Raw genomic sequence first — 22,766 nt, 5'->3', positions numbered from 1 at the left:
AGGACGTCGGGCCGGATGTCGAGAGGGACGCGTCACCAAGGCAACGGGCGGGAGACCGGACTGGAGGAAGCAGGAAGTTCTCGGTAAGTATGAACGTCTTTTATTTTTATTTTTTACAGGTTTATTCTGATCGGTAGTCACTGTCCAGGGTGCTGAAAGAGTTACTGCCGATCAGTTAACTCTTTCAGCTCCCTGGACAGTGACTATTTACTGACGTCGCTTAGCAATGCTGCCGTAATGACGGGTGCACACATGTAGCCACCCGTCATTACGAGAGCTCAATAGACTTCTATGGACTGTCCGTGCCGTTATTACGGCCTGAAATAGGACATGTTCTATCTTTTTCAACGGCACGGGAACCTTCCCGTGAGAAAACGGGAAGGCACCCGTCGCCAATAGAAGTCTATGAGCCCGTTATTACGGGTCATAATTACGACCCGTAATAACGGGAGTTTTTACGGTCGTGTGCATGAGGCCTAAGAGGTCACTCTATGTATGCAGTAATGCTGATGGAGAACTACTAACTAAAAATAATAAATACCTTACTGTTGAGGTAACAAACTGGGAATGTCTGACATTGCAGACTGCACAAAAGTCATAGACAAGGACATTGCAGAAACAACTCAATTAATGTATTTGTGAAGCCTCTCAGTCATAACAAAGTCTGAGGTCACTAGAACAGGTTAGCAGCTTCTAAATCATTGTTACATTGTTATCTGTGATCTGAAAAGAGGGAAATGCAGGGAAGACACAAATAATGACTCCCTTGTTAGGGCAGATTCACATGAACTAGTGCAAACTCGGACGTGAAAAACTGCAGTTTTTCACGTCCAAGTTTCATCCATGCGGGACCCGTTTTTACGGATCCCTCATAGACTTGAGTCTATTGAGGGATCCGTGAAAACTGCCAAAAATAGGACATGTCCTATTTTTCATGGACCCTTCACACAGTCCGTTAAAACAACAGACGTGTGAATGATCCCATTGAAATACATGCATCTTGTGACAGACATTTTTATTAACAGCCATCACACGGACGAGTTACAAGCTCGTTTGAATAAGCCCTTAGGCCTTATTCAGACGGATGTGTCTGGTTTGCGTCCGCAAAAAACTGACACGTTTGTCGTGCATTGCAGTTCCATGGGGCATCAGTTGTTGATGTCTGTTTATGTACACATTTCTTTATTTTTATCTCTTCATTTCTTATGAACTTGTGCGTGAATCACGGACAGCACCCAGCTGTGTGTCGATGTGCTGTCCATGATTTTGACGCACCTATTGACTTCAATGGGTGCGTGATGCGCAAAAAACGCTCAAGAATAGGACATGGAGCGAGTTTCACGCAATGGAAACACGCTGTGTGAAAAACACCATGTCTGAATGGCTCCATTGAATTGCGTAGGTTCGTGTGACGGCCGTTGTTTTAACGGCCGTCACACGGACATATTCAACGTGCGTGTGAATAAGGCCTTACTGTGAGTAGTCCAGGAAATATATAAGAAGGGTTAAATAAATAAATAAATTACCGGTGGTATACATAAAATATGTTAAAATAGTTCCCTTTTCTCTTTTCATACAGCGTCTATAGCTAGCAAATAATTTTCTGTGTACCAGTCGTGCTAAGCAAATTGCATAGTTCTAGAAGAATACCTACGTACAGTCTACATACATGTAGCTGTCACGTAGGGTTCGTGGACCCACTGGGCCGTACCGCCTTGGCGGTATGGCAGCTGGCCAGCAGGGCGCAGGTCAGAGTCCATAGTTTATATAGAGTACCTGTGGTAGATCGGACAGTAGCAAGGCAGGCTTGGCAGGGACTAGGCAGCAGGTTGACGTCAGGCGTGGAGAAGCAGGACAGGCGTGGTATACAGCACGGCTACAGCTAAGCATGGCACTAGATCAGGATACAGGAACAGGGAACACTGGGAGCAGGAAACACTAGGAGACCATTTGCAAGACAGACTTGGAATACAACAACAAAGCTCAGTTGTGGGAGGATGGGGCTGGGACCTTCTTATAGCCCAGGGTGCTCTGGAGCAATAAGCTCAAATCACCAACATGCGTGCGCTCTGGCTTCTTAAGTCTGGACTGAGCTTGTGAGCACATCCTGGTGGTCACTGTGGAGCAGGACGGCCGTATTTGCAGACATCTCTTGAGAGAAGGGCGTCAAGTGGATGGAAGGAGTTCATGGTCAGTTGGGGATCTTGAGGGTAGGAGGCAGCCGAAGCTTATAGACGACAGGGTTGATCTGCTGCAGGATCTCGAAGGGACCGGGGAACCTGGGAGAAAATTTGTACGATGGCACTCTCAGTCTAATATTCCTGGAGGACAGCCAGACCTTCGTGCCAGGAAGAAACTGAGGGGGTTCTCTTCTCCTTGTGTCCGCCTTCCGCTTCATGCGGTCGACCGCCAGCAGAATGGAGGATCGAGTCTGCTGCCAGATCTGCAGAAAGTCTCCAAATGCCGTGTCAGCAGCTGGCACCTCGGACGTAACAGGGACCGGGAGAGGAATTTGTGGGTGCTAGTCATAGACAATAAGGAACGGTGTCTTCTGTGTGGACTCGCTGGTATGCTTGTTGTAAGAGAACTCAGCCCACGGAAGCAACTGCACCCAGTCATCATGCTGCTTGGAGATGAAGTGGCGTACAGTGAAGGAAATAAGTATTTGATCCCTTGCTGATTTTGTAAGTTTTCCCACTGTCAAAGACATGAACAGTCTAGAATTTTTAGGCTAGGTTAATTTTACCAGTGAGAGATAGATTATATAAAAAAAACAACAGAAAATCACATTGTCAAAATTATATATATTTATTTGCACTGTGCACAGAGAAATAAGTATTTGATCCCTTTGGCAAACAAGACTTAATACTTGGTGGCAAAACCCTTGTTGGCAAGCACAGCAGTCAGATGTTTTTTGCAGTTGATGATGAGGTTTGCACACATGTTAGATGGAATTTTGGCCCACTCCTCTTTGCAGATCATCTGTAAATCATTAAGATTTCGAGGCTGTCACTTGGCAACTCGGATCTTCAGCTCCCTCCATAAGTTTTCGATGGGATTAAGGTCTGGAGACTGGCTGGGCCACTCCATGACCTTAATGTGCTTCCTTTTGAGCCACTCCTTTGTTGCCTTGGCTGTATGTTTCGGGTCATTGTCGTGCTGGAAGACCCAGCCACGAGCCATTTTTAATGTCCTGGTGGAGGGAAGGAGGTTGTCACTCAGGATTTGACGGTACATGGCTCCATCCATTCTCCCATTGATGCGGTGAAGTAGTCCTGTGCCCTTAGCAGAGAAACACCCCCAAAACATAATGTTTCCACCTCCATGCTTGACAGTGGGGACGGTGTTCTTTGGGTCATAGGCAGCATTTCTCTTCCTCCAAACACGGCGAGTTGAGTTAATGCCAAAGAGCTAAATTTTAGTCTCATCTGACCACAGCACCTTCTCCCAATCACTCTCAGAATCATCCAGATGTTAATTTGCAAACTTCAGACGGGCCTGTACATGTGCCTTCTTGAGCAGGGGGACATTGCTGGCACTGCAGGATTTTAATCCATTACGGCGTAATGTGTTACCAATGGTTTTCTTGGTGACTGTGGTCCCAGCTGCCTTGAGATCATTAACAAGTTCCCCCCGTGTAGTTTTCGGCTGAGCTCTCACCTTCCTCAGGATCAAGGATACCCCACGAGGTGAGATTTTGCATGGAGCCCCAGATCCATGTCGATTGACAGTCATTTTGTATGTCTTCTATTTTCTTACTATTGCACCAACAGTTGTCTCCTTCTCACCCAGCGTCTTACTTATGGTTTTATAGCCCATTCCAGCCTTGTGCAGGTCTATGATCTTGTCCCTGACATCCTTAGAAAGCTCTTTGGTCTTGCCCATGTTGTAGAGGTTGGAGTCAGACTGATTAATTGAGTCTGTGGACAGGAGTCTTTTATACAGGTGACCATTTAAGACAGCTGTCTTTAATGCAGGCACCAAGTTGATTTGGAGTGTGTAACTGGTCTGGAGGAGGCTGAACTCTTAATGGTTGGTAGGGGATCAAATACTTATTTCTCTGTGCACAATGCAAATAAATATATATAATTTTGACTATGTGATTTTCAGTTTTTTTTTTTAGTATAATCTATCTCTCACTGGTAAAATTAACCTAGCCTAAAAATTCTAGACTGTTCATGTCTTTGACAGTGGGCAAACTTACAAAATCAGCAAGGGATCAAATACTTATTTCCTTCACTGTAGGTAGTTCTCCAAGATCTGATTGATCCTCTCGACCTGACCATTGGACTGAGGATGGTAGGCCGAGGAAAAGTCCAACTTTATACCTAGGAGTCCGCAGAGGGCTCTCCAGAACCTCGAGGTGAACTGAACCCCCCGATCAGACACAATATGCTGCGGCAAGCCCCTGCAGGCAGAAGATGTGTTGAATGAACAGCTTGGCCAGCAGAGGAGCAGAAGGAAGGCCGGTCAAAGGAACGAAGTGGGCAATCTTTGAAAATCGATCCACCACCACCCAGACAGTTCTGCATCCGGCAGAGAGAGGCAGGTCCATAATAAAGTCCATAGCTATATGCTGCCAGGGGGCATTGGGCACAGGCAATGGCTGGAGCAGACCAGCAGGTCTAGAGTGAGCAACCTTGTTGGCTGCACATACTGAACAGGAAGAAACAAAGTCCATAATGTCCTTGGGCAGCGTGGGCCACCAGAAATGACGAGCAATTAGATCCCGAGTCTTACGGGTCCCCGCGTGACCTTCCAGTCTAGAAGAGTGTCCCCAGCGGAGGATTCTTCCACGGTCAGCCAGGCGCACAAAAGTCCTCCCTGGAGGAATGTCCTCAACTTGCGGGGGATTGACAGAGACAATGCAAGACGGATCAATGATGTTCTGTGGAATCTCCATGGTGTCCTCTGTCTCGAAAAGCCTGGACAAGGCATTGGCCCTCACATTCTTGTCGGCCAGGCGATAATGGAGCTCAAGTTGGAACCTGGTAAAGAACAGTGACCACCTGGCCTGACGAGGGTTCAGCCGTTGGGCCGTCTGAAGATAGGTAAGGTTCTTATGGTCTGTAAAAATCAGGATGGGATGAGCTACGCCCCCTAGTAGATGTCTCCACTCCTCCAGAGCCAATTTGATGGCCAGTAACTCCCGAACCCCAATCGAGTAGTTGCGTTCTGCGGAAGAGAAGTGCTTAAAAAAAGATCCACATACCATTGACTTGCCCTTGGAGCCTCTCTGGAACAGGAGTGCACCAGCACCGACAGAGGATGCATCCACCTCCAACGAGAACTGTAGAGAGACATCTGGATGATGGAGGATAGAGGCTGACGTGAAGGCACTCTTCAGGCTATTGAATGCGGACTCTGCCTCAGGAGTCCACGCCTTGGCGTTCATGCCCTTCTTAGTGAGGTTAGAGATAGGAGAAGTCAGTGAGGAGAAGTTTGGAATAAACGGTCTGTAAAAATTGGCGAATCCCAGAAAGCGCTGTATGGCGCTCAAGCCTTGAGGGCGTGGCCATTCCAGGACAGACCTTACCTTTTCAGGATCCATCTCGAGACCTCGATTCGAGATGATATAGCCCAGGAAGGGTAGAGCATCTTTTTTAAATACTCACTTTTCCAACTTAGCGTACAGACGATTCTCCCTTAACCGCACCAAAACTTGACGGACATGTCTCTGATGCGTCATAGAATCTGGACAAAAAATCAAGATATCATCAAGGTAGACTACTACACAAACATAGAGGAGATGTGCAGACAACTCTTGAGAGAAGGGCATCGACTGGATGGAAGGAGTTCGTGGTCAGCGACCACGGACGTTACAGTAGCTTTTTGTTATGAAAAACTAATGACTTAAAAAAAAATATTTCCCCATATTTCTTGATGTTAATATCAATGGTGTTCTTTATTCTCAACTGGCTTATTGCTGTTGGTTTCTTCCCTACGTTTTTCCTCTAAATCAGGAAAACATGCAAGTTACACTGCCTAAAAAAGTTTCATTACAAAAAAAAAATATCTAAATTATTTAACGGCCAATCTACACTGTTAGGGTATGTTCACATGTAGCCTAAACACTGCAGGTTTTCATTACAGAAAATCTGCAGTGTAATATAGTAGCAGCAGAGTGGATGAGATTTGAACTAATCTTATCCACATGTAGCTTAAAAAGGAAGCCGAAAAAATGTTCAGAAATTGACCTGCGGTGCGTTCTTGTAATCCGCAGCATGTCAACTTATGCTTCGTAATCGCTTCTTTTATATTGCAGGTTTTCCCCATTGAATTCAATGGGGAGGTAAAACCCTCAACAAATACCAGCAAGAATTTTGCTTACCCAGATCTCTCTGCTTCTCCGTCCAGCCCGGCCTCCAGGGATGACGTTTCATCCCATGTGACTGCTGTGCCAATCACATACAGAGGGACGCGTCGCCATGACGACAGGTAAATATAGGCTTTTTTTTTGTCAATGCTGTTTCCGACAGCGGACCTTACAACCGAAAAATTGCACCACAATTTGGTGCGGTTTTTCTGCCAGAATTTCCTGCAGGGTCCAGGGCGGATATACTGTGTACATTTAAGCAGCGTATCCGCCCTATGTGAACATAGCCTTATTAATCATCCTGTGAGTCATCTATGAACTTTGGATAGGTATCCACTCAAGCGATAATGTGTCTGTAATCCAGAATGTATAGTATGTTATCTCAACCTTAGGCCTTATTTATACGAACGTGTACTACGTTCGTGATAAGCGCGTGAAAATCACGCGTGTCCCACGGACCTATGTTAGTGAATGGGGCCGCTCAGACAGTCCGTGATTTTCACGCAGCGTATGTCCGCTGCGTAAAACTCACAACATGTCCTATATTTGGCCATTTTTCGTGCATCACACACCCATTGAAGTCAATGGGTGCGTGAAAATCGTGCACGGCACACGGAAGCACTTCCGTGTGACGCGCGTGATTCGCGCAACAGTAGATAAAGAAATGAAGGAAAAAATAAAAGCACTTCCTTCATTTCTTTTTCTAAACTTCAAAACGACGTGTCATAAGCATGGCATATGCGTGAAAATCACGCAGCCACGCAGCACATACTGATGACACACGCAACTGCAACGCGCAAAAAACACGCCGTTTTTTGCGTGCGCAAAACACACACGTTCGTGTGAATAAGGCCTTACAAGCCCTCATGTCCAGCATGCTTTATGTAACCCTATGCTCTGAAGAAATAGAAGGGTAAGAAGGTATCTAAGATGAGAAGTGAGCGAAGAGTTTAAGAGAGAAGACAAATATGACAACCCTGGTTGGTGCCTTTTACTATTGTTACTCAGAGGCATAACATGAAGCTCCTGGGCCCAGTTGAAAATATGTCAAAGGGCCCTGAATAACCACATGCCATTTATAAAACTGGTGTCGTCTTATGTGGCAGAGGGGCCTTTGGTCCTCTTCAGGTACTAGGGCCCAGGTGCGACTGCTACCTCTGCCCCCGCTGTAGCTCCTGTCGATACTATTTGTGAATTAATACCATGACTTCTTAGAACTGTTCAGAAGTGTTTGTTTGCATGGATCAAATTGAATCAAAACCAATTATCAAGCAATGTGATTTAGAGACGAGGTTAAAAAGGTTAAACACACAGATATCAGCTCACCAGTCCATGTGAGTATTCTATAGTGTTTATGCACTAAACACTATAGAATCCTCACATGGACTGGTGGATTGCATGTAGGTAACATTTCATAAATCAGTGTTCAATAGGGAACACGGTTGTCTTGGCTCATTGTGTTAGCCCCAAGTCCCAGAAAGACAGGCGGCTGGTACGAAGTGAGTATTGATTGTAAGAAAGATTCACACAGATTCTTCTCAAGAAAAAGGTAGGAAAAATCTGAAAATAAAATAAAGAAATATTGTATAGAGAGGGTGGTTTATGCTTCTCCATTTGTTTTATTTCAGAGGTAAGCTGGCTCAGGCTTTCAAAGGGATTCTCATAGATACTGGTGTGTCTGTTCTCAACCTTCAGTTTGCTTACTTTTTTTTATACGGTGCAGACTTATATGGTGCAGACTTACTAATACTGGTATTTCATACACCAGTCTTCCGCTGGAGTAAGATGCAACATATTTATCAAGAGGTGCACGCCTTTTAATAAATCGGCTGCATTTTTTCACTCGCCGTGCGCCACAATTGTAGCATAACAATTGTGGTCGCACTGGTTGACCCCCCCCCCCCCTCGATCAGACATAAAATTAAAAAAAATCACTCACCTCACTGCTCTGCTTCTTTACCCGGATCTTCTCAGACTCCCACATCAGGCCATGGCGCATACAAGGTCCTGACGCCGAGCAGCATCAGGACATTAAGTGTGATGCAAGCACGCAGCACACAATGTTAAATGTCGGTATATTGTGTGATGCATCACATATAAGGCCCTGATGCTGCTTGGCGTCAAGACCTTGTATGTGCCACGGTCGGATGTGGTAGCCTGAGAAGTTCTAAGGGGGGAGTTGAGAAGTAAAGCGGTGAGGTGTGTAAAGGTTTTTTTATTTTATTTTTGTTTATTTAAGTTGTTTTAATATCTGATCATGGGGGGAGGTACGGGGCCTAATATGGAGACCCGTCTGTACCCACCCCCTTTTACTAAGCACCGCACACATTTTAGAAAAGTGGTGAGCAGCAAAAAACGGCTCCAAAGTTGCAAAAACGCTGCAAATTGTGACTTTTCAGTCATTTAAACTTCTCTATGCCAGAAAACTGGTGTAGAAAAGTTGATAAATTCCTCCTAATGTCTCTAAAGTTTACAGAGAAAGCTGACAAATTCCAGTAAGCTTAAGTTCTGTAGGCAAAAACGCCTTGTTAGTGTCAGATGTCGGAGGAGAATGACAAGCCAAGTTCAAGCTGACATGAAGAGGACAGAACCTAAACTACCAGTGTTACACTAGACATGCAGTATGCAGAATAACATCTCTAAACATCAACATGAAGGGTTACAAGAGCAGAAGACCACATCAGACTCTTCTGTCAGCCAAGAACAGAAAATGCAGGCTGCAGTGGACATAGGCTCACCAAAACTGGATAGTTGAAGATTGGAATAAAATTGTCTGGTCTAAACCACGTGAATTCATGGATCCAACATGCAATGTGTCAATGGTTCCTGAATGTTTTCAGAGGCGTACATTGGGTACTTTAATATAAATTGAGCAACATTTAAGTGTCACAATCTACCTAAATATTGTTTGCTTAACTTGTGCATCCCTTTATGGCTACAGTGTTTCTCTGATGGCTACCTAATGCTCCATGTGACGAACAAGCTGGTGGCGCAAAGAATGAGCTCAGTATATTCAAATGGCCTGTGCAGTCACCAGCTCTCAATCCAGAAGAGTACCTTTGAGATGTGGTAGAGCTGGAGATTGAGTGTAAGTGTACAGACAACAAATTTGCCGCAAAAAGGCCTGATGATATCATGTCAACATAGACCAATTTCTAAGGAATGTTTATTGCAACTTGTTTTAATCAATGCCATAAATTACTCAGGCTGAGTAAAAAGGTCCTACCTAGTGCTACAAAGGTGTATCCAATAAAGTAGCCACTGACCATATACACCATTCAGCTATAACATTAAAACCACCGACAGGTGAAGTTGATATGTTGGAAGAAGAAAATAGGCAAGTGTGAGGATCTGAGCGACTGTGACAAAGAGTCACATTGTGATGGCTAGATGACTGGGTCAGAGCATTTTAAAAAGGCAGGTATTGTGGGGTGTTCCTTTATGCAGTGGTTAGTACCTACAAAAAGTTGCCCAAGGAAGGACAATTGGTGAACCGCCAACAGGGTCATGGACACCCAAGGCTCATTGATGTGCATGGGGAGCAAAGGCTAGTCTCTCGTCCCATTCCACAGATGAGCTACTATATTACAAATTACAGCTTTCTATGATAGAAAGGTGTCAGAACCCACAGTGCATCGCAACTTCCTGCATATAGGGCTGCGTAGCTGCAGACAGAGTGCCCATGCTGACCCCTGTGCACCGCCAAAAGTGCCTACGATGGACATGTGCGCATCAGCATGGAGCATGAAGCAATAGAAGAAGATGGCCTGGAATGATAAATCCCATTTTCTTTTACATCATGTGAAATGGTTTGAGCAAAATTCCCCAGATCTCATTTCTATTGAGCATCTGTGGGATGTGCTGGAAAGACTAGTCTGATCCACGGAGGTCCCACCTCGCAACTTGCAGGACTTAAATGATTTGCTGTTAACATCTTGATTCCAGATCCTACTGGACACGTTCAAAGGTCTTGTGGAGTACATGCCTCGATGGGTCAGAGCTGTTTTGGCATCAGAGACTGTTACAGTTATGGCTGAACTGTGTATATACTGCTTCTACTAAAATTCTGACCCTCTCTTCAGCATGGTGCCACAGAAATCTGGATTCATTTGACCAGGTGATGCTTTTTCACTGCTCAGTGATCCAATTTTTGTGCTCTTTTGCCCATTGAAGTCTTGCCTACATGTTTGCCTTAAAGGGCAATAGCACTCAAACTGGTAATTTGCTGTTATAGTCCATCTGTGCGTTCGAACATGTTAGTTGGAGCACCAACATTGTATTCAGCTGCAATTTTCTTGACTGTGCACCTTATGTTCAGCAGAACGATTCTTGACATCCTTATCTGACCCCTTTTGTCGACGAGTTGTTTACGTCCACAGGATCCCCTTTCGCTGGCAGTTTTTCCTCGATCACACCATTCTCTGTATACTATTAACATCATTGTATGAGAAAACTAGCTCCGTCTAGTCTAGCACCAATGACCATGACTCGTTCGAAGTTACTTAGATCGCTTTATTTTCTCATTCTAATGTGGGTTCACACTGAAACTGTTCCGCGCAAAACCTGCTCACTTGATTTTATGCTGCACTCTGGGATCATTTCCGTAAACGGCAGCACCAACCATGAAAGGGCAGGTGTCTCTACATTCAGTGTATACAATAGTTTGGCTCTATGCAGCTGTCCATGGTGCTGAAATGCTTGAATTCATTCTAATGTAAGTAGTGCAGTTACCACATCACACTTGGGAGAAATGGAAGCAGCACAACCGCTAATGGTGAGTCCACAAATGATTCTTCTCCAGTTGTACTGTAAGTTAAAAAAAAATGAAACATTCTATTTGTAGCCATCTTCACACAGGAACTAAATCCAGGAAAATCTAAAGTTGTCACAAAGGGGACAAGTCTGCAGTTAAATTAATTATTTTCCTAGGCTCAATTATTAGACTATGAAGAAAACCATTTCTCCAGCTGGATACTGTGTAGACTCCAAGATTTCCTAGCCCCCACATTGCCCATGTATACTTTATGTGTCTTACAATTTTTTTGGGACCTAAATTATAACATTTTTTGCAATCCAAAATAATGAAAAAACTGCATGATTGCCTATTAAATTAAGTCAATAAATATGAATAGAAGCACAAGATCCATAACTTTAAGAAGCAATTATCTAATATTTCCCCAGTTATACATATGGAAAATGAAACCTGCCCCCATACATACTAAAAGTGTATTTGCTACACATATATCCCTGCATGATTGATAAAAGTGGAAACAGGACTGTCATCAGACATTTCTGGCCGCATACAGTAAAATAGTTGGGGCTGCATAGGCAAAACTGATAAAAGTGGGGGAGCTTACAGGAAGATAGTGGTGGGGTCTTCAAAACAAGTTCATTTAACTATTGCTGGGCTTGTCTGGGCTGGCTGATGCACTCAGTACCTCCACTTTCCTGGCACCAATTCTGAAAGCAAAGAGAAGGCGACTCAGGGTGCTTAAGGGGGCACGGGTTGCGTAGGGGCAGCCATGGCATTTGATCCCTGGTGCAGCTTCCTGCTTATGGCAGTAGTGCCAGCACAGGGATCTAAACATTACAAACAATAGTCGTGTAGGGGCAGACCTGTTGGACACCCCCCTCCCCCTAGGTGTGTGCGCCCCTGATGCTGGAATCTGCTGCTTAACAGTGATCAGTGCATAAACAGTCATGTATCTTCTCCGCTCTAGGACATATTACTCTGCAGGGAATTGCTGATGTGAGACAGGAACTGTATAATTCAAGCTGCCACCTTACCTTGTTTCTCCTTCTCTTCCTCACCATATGTACATATTCAGCCAGGGGTCAGTTCTAGAGTGCATATGCATTTAATGCACCACTGAAATTAATTAGGGCACATTTAGTGCCCTTTTAGGACATTAAGAAGATACAGAAGAGCTGCGTCCCCACCTCGGCATCCTCTCTATTAGCCAAACAACATAAGTTTAGTTTTATTTTCCTTCTACCCCCTTTAGAATTTTTAGCACGTGATCAATAGCTTTAATAAAATGGTCAACTATTAGGCTGGGTTCACACGACCTATTTTCAGACGTAAATGAGGCGTATTATGCCTCGTTTTACGTCTGAAAATAGGGCTACAATATGTTGGCAAACATCTGCCCATTCATTTGAATGGGTTTGCCGACGTACTGTGCCGACGACCTGTCATTTACGCGTCGTCGTTTGACAGCTGTCAAACGACGACGCGTAAAATGACTGCCTCGTCAAAGAAGTGCAGGACACTTCTTTGCAACGTAATTTGAGCCATTCTTCATTGAAGTCAATGAAGAACAGCTCAAGATCACGGGCGTCAAAGACGCCTCGCATAATGCGAGGAGGAGCTTTTACGTCTGAAACGACGCAGCTGTTTTCTCCTGAAAACAGTCTGTAATTTCAGACGTAAAAGACAGTTCCCGTGTGCACACAACTTATTTTCAGACGTAATGGAGGCGTTTTACACCTCGAATTACGCCTGAAAAGACGGCTCCAATACGTCTGCAAACATCTGCCCATTGCCTGCAATGGGTTTTACGGTTTCCCTTAGGGTATGTTCACATGACAGTGCAAAATACGTCTGAATTTACGGAGCTGTTTTCAGGTGAAAACAGCTCCTGAATTTCAGACGTTTTTGCATGTACTCGCGTTTTTCGCGGCGTCTTTTACGGACGTAATTAAAGCTGTTCTTCTTTCGAGTCAATGAAAAACAGCTCCAAATACGTCCCAAGAAGTGTCCTGCTCTTCTTTGACGCGGGCGTAATTTTACGTGTCGTCTTTTGACAGCGATGCGTAAAATTACACCTCATCTGCACAGAACATCGTAAAACCCATTGCAGGCAATGGGCAGATGTTTGCCGACGTATTGGAGCCGTCTTTTCAGGTGTAATTCGAGGCGTAAAACGCCTCCATTACGTCTGAAAATAGGTCGTGTGAACATACCCTTAGACGGCATATTTGCACGGTGGCTCAGCACTGTTGCCTTGCAGGAATGAAGTCTTGGGTTTCAATCTGACCAAGGGCAATATCTACATAAAGTTTGTATGTTCTCCCTGGATTGTGAGGCCCACTGGGGACAGTGAGTGATACCATTTTCTATACAGCGCTGCAGAATATGCGAGTGCTATATAAGCAGATGGGATCTACACCCGAACATTAAGAAAATCAGGAGGTTATGGACTTTAACTAGGCTCTATGAAAGCTGAACTTATGGGTCTGGAAGTGTCCACTCCTGTCTCTTTAGACCAAGACAGTTCCTATTCGGATTGGAGGAAAGTGTCACACTTTCAGCTGAACGGCTTATAGAAAGTAGAGGAGCTACTACATATATTTTTTTTTATTAGTTTATATAGTAAAATGTTTCTAGCCCCCTGACTAGCTTATCTGGAGGATGTTGGCGCACTAGTGTCTTCTTGTTGAGCATTGTAAAGGACTCTATACAATGCCATAATGGGAAGGTCCTGACCCAGTGACAGGTTCCCTTTAAGGCATTGGGATTAATGATCTCAATAACCAAACTATATTCCCAACGGCAGACTCCCAACTTACACCACGCTTCTTCAATGATCCTAAAGGGATATACATTTTTAGCAAAGACTAGTAGACATGCTTTTCTCCAACCACAAGACTAGACATAGTTAAATTTTTTTCAGTTCATACAACTACATGTGAATAAAAAAGGGACATCTCCTTTAAGTGTTTCTTTTAGAGGGAATGAATAGACACTGCCATCCTTCCTGGGTATTAGTGAATATTATTGGCATCAGATGCCTGCAGGATGATGCTTTGAAGGACATTCACTATGAAAGGAGTATCTGCTGCTGCTTTCCAGCCATGCACTTGACATCACATAGAGTATGATGCACTCAGATACCTTGTGAAGGATATTGCGTTGACTCTCCAGAGTGAGACAAGGTTAACCCTTGTGTGAAGGAAATGCTCCCATCAAACAGGCACAAACATCTCAAGGCAACTGGGGATATCTGCACGAAAGTAAGGGCGGGATTACCTCAGAATTTATTTAAGGACTGGTTGAAACCATTGAGTCGAACCAGGGAGCGAAATGATTATAGAACTTCATGTTGACACTTCACATCATCTTAAGTTTCTATAGTGATATAACAATTTATTATTGCGTACTCTAAAATAAGATTTTTTGTAATTTTATTGTGGTATTCAATAATCCTTTTATATGAATATTCAATATTAAAGGGCAAGTCCCCCCAAAATTAAAAAAAAAAAAAAAAATGACTAGTAAATATAATTGTTTAATTTTTCATCTTTTGAAAGTTGTTCAAAATAGAATTCCACTGTTTATTACTTATAACCATTTCTGTTAAAGCTGGATACCACCATAACTAACTAACTAACTAGCACGCACGCACGCACGCACGCACACACGCGCACACACACACACACACACACACACGCCTAGTTATGCATTAATACATTCTCCGCCCATATACTTGCGATTCAGGGTTCCAGGAAAGCTGGGTGACAACCAATGTAAGAGAAAGAATGGTAGAACTATTGTTGACCAGCTCTTTCAATTATACTCATAGAGCTAACACAGAAATGGGGACCATGAATTAAACACTACATTTTACTACCTAAACCAGCAGAATGTAATGTTAATGATTAGATCATTTCTATAAAATCCAATATAGCGACAGGATTGTGACTCACATCTACAATAAGAAATACAGTATATAATAATATATGCATTGTAATAGAACATTAAAGTATATGGAAGAATAAAATATTGCACATTGCCAGGGAGCAGCACTCATTCTCATGCAGCTGTCAGAGGATACTGCAGCTTTAAGAGACACCTCCCCTCCTCTGGTCTAAACAATGGTTTCATCCGAGCTCTGCTTCCCATTGCAAAATTTGTAATGTGCCATTTTTGCCATGGATGCCTTTCCATTTGGGTGCTGAGAGGGGAGGAAGACATGCCCAGGTGCCAAGCTGCTTCTGGCTGCCCACTCCTGCCTGGAGGCTGCTGTGACTCCAGCATATTGTGAAGCAGATCTGTACTCATATTAATGGGGACATGGTCCAGGAGGACTCCTCTGTGTGAAGCCAGTGGAGACTGCAGGCTGATCTCATTGATCTCTTAAAGGAAGGAGCAGAAACTGAAGATCAGGTAGAGTCATTGTCTTATCAGATCCTATGCATGCATTATTCTATTAGACAGTAAAGTTATTCAATGCTGAGCCTTCCCTATCAACTATACATATGTGTATAGATCACAATCAGCACTAGATGCCATCTAAATATATAGAATGCCATATATATATATATATATATATATATATATATATATATATATATATATATATTCAGGCTCTTATGCACTGCTTGATTGTATTGAATTTGTATTACTTCCTATAGTCATTTGCTTCAAAGCATGGAAGACACCGGGCAGGAAAGAGTTAAGTGGGAGGAGCCTTATGCATGATGTAATGCAATTGAGACAATGGCAAGGATTTTCCTGCAAGAATTAAAGCGTGTAGTTCTTACTATTTAAATGCTGCTTGATCCTGTTATCTGTATGTGTTGAATGGGGGATGGTGTGTGAGATGCACAGGTAGATCAAGCCCTCGTCTGTAATGATCAGGAGATGAGCACAGACACATTGATCCCTTTCAGACCTATATCTGCAGTAGAAGGTGGCACCTGTGTCAGCCTGACAATGGGATCAGGTGCTAGAGGATGGCAGGTTCACCATCATCTGCTGCAATGTTACCTGGGATAAAGGTGCACTGTGATTTATGACAAGTGTCATAGTAAGGGTGTGGCAGCTCAGTCTCCTAGCCAGGTGAAGGAATCCAGCAGATCTAGAGGAGGGTACTGCCCATCTCATGGCTCTAGTGGCAGTACCTGACTGTACTGTTCTACCTGGAGAGAGTACAGACAGCACAGCAAAGCTGAGCTTCTCTGCATTACACCCCAGTATCACTTGTAAGCTTCTTCTCTGCATTACACCCCAGTATCACTTGTAAGCTGCTTCTATACATCCAACTTGCTGCAAGAGAGTTGAGAAGAGCAGATCGGAAGGAAGTGTTAAATCTATGTGTACAAATTATTGAAGTCATCGTCCAATACTGATACTAAATTATTTATTGTGCCATTATAGATTGGCAGTGATGTTGCAGAATGTTTTCATTCCTGGCCATTTCTCTGTTGATATTATGATGGAGTTATTTATGTTGCACATTTACTTTTCTAATAGTATTTAGGTTTATGGAACAGTAGTTTTAAATTCTTTGAATACAGTTTAGAAATAGGCAACTTTATAGGGATAATTGACAAGTTTTATTTAGAAATTGTAATACATGTAAATATGTCCTTTTGAGTAAATTTAGGGAACCAGATTTGTGAAGGAATTTACTGTTTGTAGTGATTGTTTCATTGGACATTTTTCTAAAGCCTGCAAAGCCCTTTAAATGTACTTACTGTTAGTGTTGTTTTTGTTTTTTTTTACTAAATCCGATGGAAGTCAAGCATATTAATAGAATTATTTTTTCCAATAATCCAGAATGTCTGATAATCTGACACTTGTTTCTAGTACAGATCTGCAAAATAATGTATTATTGCAGAAGACTGAGAAGAAAGAACAATAGGGATATTCCATTGATTAGACAAATTAATAGTAGCAGGTTCTGTGCACTTTTTCTAAACAATATTTTATTTATTGCTTCAATGCACCTAATAAATTAAAGCAAATGAGCAAAAAGTTAGTGTATTCAGTCTCTGTGTGGAACTGTGTGTTTCTATGGTTACAGCCTACAAACAAACCTAGTCCGTATCCTGATCATGTAGTGAGGGGTCCACTCCTTCCTCTTGCTAAACTACAGACCTGATCAGGAATATCCGGTTCCATTGATGCTGGATTGGAGGCTCTTTACAAAAGTTTTCTGAGAAATAAAAGCTTTTTATACATGCCTAGAACAGTATCTTTCTCAATATTGCATGTTTGTTGCGCAATTTCAGTTGCAGAATCTGCGCTGAAATTTGTACAATGCAAGTGAATGACTTTTTAACAAAACCCACAGCGTAAAAAAAATATATAACCGATTCTAGGCGTGCTGTGGATTATTTAAGTCTGCTGTACACCCTATCTGCTGTGGAAATGTCACAAATTTTCACATAAATTTCATTGATTGCTATGCAAAGAGTAGAATCCGCTGTGAAAATCCACAGCTGAATGTAACACATGCGATTCACTGAAGATTTTTAGGTCGGTTCCATGCGATAATTTTTACGCTCTGTGTGAAGCCAGTCCTACATACTAATATGTCGCTCGCATTCACTAGTATTGATCTGTGCTACTACCGCTTCTGGACTAGCACCAGATAGAGAGCAGGATGGCTACCACTCCCCAATGTCTGGATATCTTGTTATATTTTTATATTTGTTTTAGGCTAGATTCACACACCGCGTTTTGCTGCTTTTTTCATGGAGTTCTTAATGGTGCTTTTTTTTAATGCGTTTTTTTTTTTTAGTGCAGCCAGATGTTGCGTTAAGGCCTTATTCACACGAACGTGCGTTTTTAGCGTGTTGCAGTTGTGTGTGTCATCAGTATGTCCTGCGTGATTTTCATGCATATGACAGGCGGTTTTTAATTTTTACAAATATTAAAGGAGGAGGTGCTTTTATGTTTTCATTCATTTATTTTACAACTGTAGCGCGAATCGCGCGCGGAAGTGCTTCCCTGTGCTGTGTGCGATTTTCACGCACCCATTGACTTCAATGGGTGTGTGATGCGCGAAAAACGGCCAAGTATAGGACATGTCGTGAGTTTTACGCAGCGGACATAGGCTGCGTCAAAAGCACGGACTGTCTGAACGGCCCCATTCACTAAAATAGGTCCGTGTGACGTGCGTGATTTTCACGCGCATATCACGGATGTAATACACGTTCGTGTGAATAAGCCCTAAGTCTACAGTGAAATATCAAATGCCCTACACACAACTGCATTTTGGTTTGTGGCCTTTTTGAGGCAATTTAGTGGTCAGTGGCGTTTTTTCCCAAACTCAACAAGCTCTGGGTATGGCATTTTTCCCATATGCTTCTCTTTAGGACATCAAAAACACTGGAAAAAAAGCATGTACAAAATAACACCAAATAAAAAATGCCACCAAAAACGTCTTTAAGAAACGCATGTTACATTTTAATAATGCTAGCGTTTTAAGAAGGGTTCTTTTGATGTAGTTTAAATTGCAAGAAAAATTGTGTGTGTGAAGGAGGCCTAAGGCCGGGTACCCACGTGTCAGATACGCTGCGTAAAAACTGTGCAGCGTGTCCGACCTGGAATCCACCGCACCTTCTGTCTGAAAAATTCACGGAATTACCTCTGCGGGAAGCAGCGCTTAAAAAAAAATCAAAAATCCATACTTACCCCCTTACTCTTCTCTGCGCGTAGTCCGACCTTCTACGATGACTTTGCCGGCCATTTGACGCTGCAGCGGTCACATGGGATGAAATGTCATCCCAGGAGGACGGACTGCTGGAAGGAGAGCGTTCTGGGTAAGTATGTTTTTTTTTTTTTGTTTGTTTTTTCATTTTTCTTTTATTCCAGAGCTGCGAATACGCAACAATTGAGGCAACACTTCACTTTCTGTTGCGGGATTAACTAAAACGCAGCATAAGTTTACATTCTATGGATTTAAATTTTGCATCGCAGGTTGATTTATTAACATTTAGGCTGCATTTTTTTTCTTCAACGTGGGCATGAGATTTTCAAAATCTCATCCACTTCGCTGCTACTGTAAATGCTGCGGAATTTCCGCACAGAATTCCATTGTGGAAATTCCACAGCATTTACGCTACGTGGGAACCCGGCCTAAGGGCAGATACAGACGGACATTGCGTTTTTGCGCGCGCAAACAACGCAGCATTTTGCGCGCGCAAAAACCATTTGACAGCTGCGTGTGTCATCCGTGTATGATGCGCGGCTGCGTGATTTTCGCGCAGCCGCCATCATAGAGATGAGGCTAGTCGACTCCCGTCACTGTCCAAGGTGCTGAAAGAGCTAACTGATCGGCAGTAACTCTTTCAGCACCCTCGACAGTGAATGCCGAACACAATATACAGCAACCTGTTAAAAAAAAAGAAAAAGTTCGTACTTACCGAGATCTGCCCTCCCGGCCGTTGCCTTGGTGACGCGTCCTTGGTGACGCACCTCTCTTGACATCGGGCCCCACCTCCCTGCATGACGCGGCAGTCCATGTGACCGCTGCAGCCTGTGCTTGGCCTGTGATTGGCTGCAGCTGTCACTTGGACTGAATTGTCATCCCGGGAGGTCAGACTGGAGGAAGAAGCCGGGAGTTATCGGTAAGTCAGAACTTCGTTTTTTTTTTACAGGTTCATGTTTATTGGGATCGGTAGTCACTGTCCATGGTGCTGAAACAGTTTAACTCTTTCAGCACCCTGGACAGTGACTATCTCCGGACGTCGCGTACCGGAAATTTTTTTGCCGGGTTCGGCCAAAACGAGTTCGGCCGAACCCGGTGAAGTTCGGTTCGATTGTCCGGGTTCGCTCATCTCAAAGACACTCCATTTGGATGTTTGGAAACAGAAAAGCACGTGGTGCTTTTCTGGTTACATTCATCCTTTTGACAGCTGGTGCGCTGTTTCAGTCGGTTAGCACGGAAGTGCTTCCGTGCGACTTGCGTGGTTTTCACGCACCCATTGACTTCAATGGGTGCGTGATGCGCGAAATACGCGGAGATATTGAACCTGTCGCGCTTTTTGCGCAGCTGACAACCGCTGCGCAAAAAGCACGGACTGTCTGTACTGCCCCATAGACTTGTATTGGTCTGTGCGTGGCGCGTGAAAACCACGCGGCCCGCACGGACCGAATACACGCTCGTGTGAATCCCCCCTAAGAGTAAGTTCACACATTGCATAAATACTTAGGATTTTCCGCAACGGATCTCGTTACGGAAAATCCGCAGCATAATACAGTAGCAGCAGAGTGGATGAGATTTGAAGAAATCTCATCCACTCGTTGCGTAAATGATGAGCGGAAAAGACGCTCTGAAATTGACCTGCGGTGTGGTTTTGTAATCCGCAGCATGTCAATTGGATTTGCGGAATCACTGCTTTTTTTGCTGCAGGTTCTCCCTATTGAATTCAATTGGGAGGTAAAACAGCAACAAATAGAAGATGTTGCAATTTTTTTTGCGTCTGAAAAGCTGTGATTCCACCGCAAAAATTGAAACTCAGAAAGAAAAAATCTTACCCAGAATTCTGCAGTGGTCCCATGGGATGAAATGTCATCCCAGGATGCTGGGCTGCAGGACAACAGAGGGACGCATCACCATGACTACGTAAGTATGACACGTTTTGTTTTTTTTTCTTTTCCTTTGTGTCATTTTCCACAGCAGATATTCCGGCCGAAAAACTGCACTACAATTCGGTGCGTTATTTTGGCCGGAAATTCCTTGCGGCGCCCAGGACGGATACGCTGTGCGCTTTTACGCAGCGTATCCACCCTGTGTCAATATAGCCATGGGCCTAATTCACATGACCGTGTTCGGTGTGTGATATACGGTCCGCATGTCTGCCGCATTTCCCAGACCGAACACAGTGCAGGGAGCCGGGCTCCTAGCATCATAGTTATGTGATATGACGGTAGATATCCCTGCCTCCCCGCGGAACTAAGCTTCCGTGCTGAAAACATGATTACAGTACGGGACAGTGTTCCCGCAGGGACTTCTGGAATCGTACATCACTATGGTGCTAGTAGCGTTCCTCCCTGCACTGTGTTCGGTCTGGGAAATACTGCCTACATGCGGACCGTATTTCACGTACCGAACATGGTCGTGTGAATTAGGCCTTAGACTGGAATCACACATGCAGTTTTTTGAGCCAAAGACCAGAGTGAATACAAAAAAAGACAAATCAATCTTTGGTTTAAACTTTCCCTTCTTTTTGGATCCACTCCTGCAAAAACTGCAGGTGTAATTTCAGTCTGAGGATATGTTCACACGGCCAAATTTCAGACGTATACGAGGCGTATTTTGCCTCGTTTTACGTCTGGAAATACGTCTCAAATACGTCGTCAAACATCTGCCCATTACTTTCTATGGGTATAACGCTGTATTGTCCACACGACGCGTAATTTTACGCGTCGTACGGCAATTACGACGCGTAAAATTACGCCTCGTAAAAAGAAGTGCAGGACACTTCTTTGGACGTTTTTGGAGCTGTTTTCTCATAGACTCCAATGAAAACAGCTCCAAAAACGGACGTTAAAAACGCAGCGAAAGCGGCGTGAAAACGCCGCGAAAAATGCGAGTTGGTAAAAAAACGTCTGAAAAGCAGGGTCTGTTTTCCCTTGAAAACAGCTCTGGATTTTCAGACGTTTTTGGTCACTACGTGTGCACATACCCTAAGTGTATGTGAACATGTAGTGTTTTCAGGCGTATTTCGAGGCATTTACGGAAAAAATGGAAGCAGAACGCCTACAAACATCTGTCCGTTGATTTTAGTGGGAAATATGGCGTTCTGTTTTTCAAAAAACGGCGCTTAAAAAGACGCCTGCGAAAAATAAGTGCATGTCACTACTTGAGACGTTATTAGAGCCGTTTTTCATTGGCTCTATAGAAAAACGGCCGTAAAAAAACGCCGCCAAAAACGAGAGTGGCTTAAAAAAACATCTGAAAATCTGGAGCTGTATTCCCTTGAAAACAGCTCCGTATTTTCAGACGTTTTTGATTTTGTGTGTGCACATATCCTAAGGATATGTTCACACAAGCTATTTTCAGCCGTTTGTCGGGCCATAAACGTCCCAAAAACAGCTGAAAAATCTGTTGCGACAGGGCGTTTTTTTACGCCTCATTTTCAAGAAACGGAGTGGAAAAAGACGCCCCAGAAAAAGAAGTGTATGTCACTTCTTGAGTCATTTTGCAGCTGTTTTTCATTAACTCATTAGCAAAGCCGCTCAAAAAACGCAGCAAAAAACTTTTTACCTTGAAAACCGCTCCGTATTTTCGGCCGTTTTTTGTTAAGCATGTGAACATACCCTAAATGATGTGAGTCTCCCTGCGAAGTTCTTCTGTAAGATCAGGATCATACGTGCAGTTTTCGCCTCCATGGTATGAGCCAAAGCCAGAAGTGGATCGAAAAGGAATGAAAGGTATAAAGAAATAACTCATACATCTCCTTTTCTTTTTTTGTCAACTTCTGTGTTTGGCTTAAAAAACGGAGCCAAAAACTGCACCACAAACTGCATCAAAACTGTGTGTGTGATCCTGGCCTAAGTAACATTTCAATAAAAAGGGAATATCTGACATTGAATGGAGGGGGGGGGGGGGGCGGGACTTTGCTGCCAGTCTTGTCTTCCATGCCGACTTCATACATGACTGTGCTCCTCTATTCCTCTGCCCTGCTCTAGCTACGGTGTGTATATATAGCT

At 43.6% G+C, this 22,766-nt stretch overlaps 1 protein-coding gene across 5 annotated transcripts in view; it reads left to right on the top strand.

The window, feature by feature from the left end:
• The first annotated feature begins 15,231 nt into the window (after window positions 1-15,231).
• PPFIA2 (PPFI scaffold protein A2) overlaps window positions 15,232-22,766 on the top strand; it is a 373,500-nt gene continuing 365,965 nt past the window's right edge. For all 5 annotated transcript variants that reach the window (XR_012882381.1, XM_075856792.1, XM_075856789.1 and 2 more), the window contains exon 1: window positions 15,232-15,485. The gene's annotated coding sequence lies outside the window, so the exon portion shown is untranslated. The remainder of the gene's footprint in view (window positions 15,486-22,766) is intronic.

The sequence above is a fragment of the Rhinoderma darwinii genome, chromosome 3, assembly GCF_050947455.1.
Source record: "Rhinoderma darwinii isolate aRhiDar2 chromosome 3, aRhiDar2.hap1, whole genome shotgun sequence".
Classification (NCBI taxonomy): domain Eukaryota; kingdom Metazoa; phylum Chordata; class Amphibia; order Anura; family Rhinodermatidae; genus Rhinoderma; species Rhinoderma darwinii.
The sequence above is the reverse complement of the archived record's forward strand: the minus strand, read 5'-3'. Positions and strand labels throughout refer to the sequence as shown.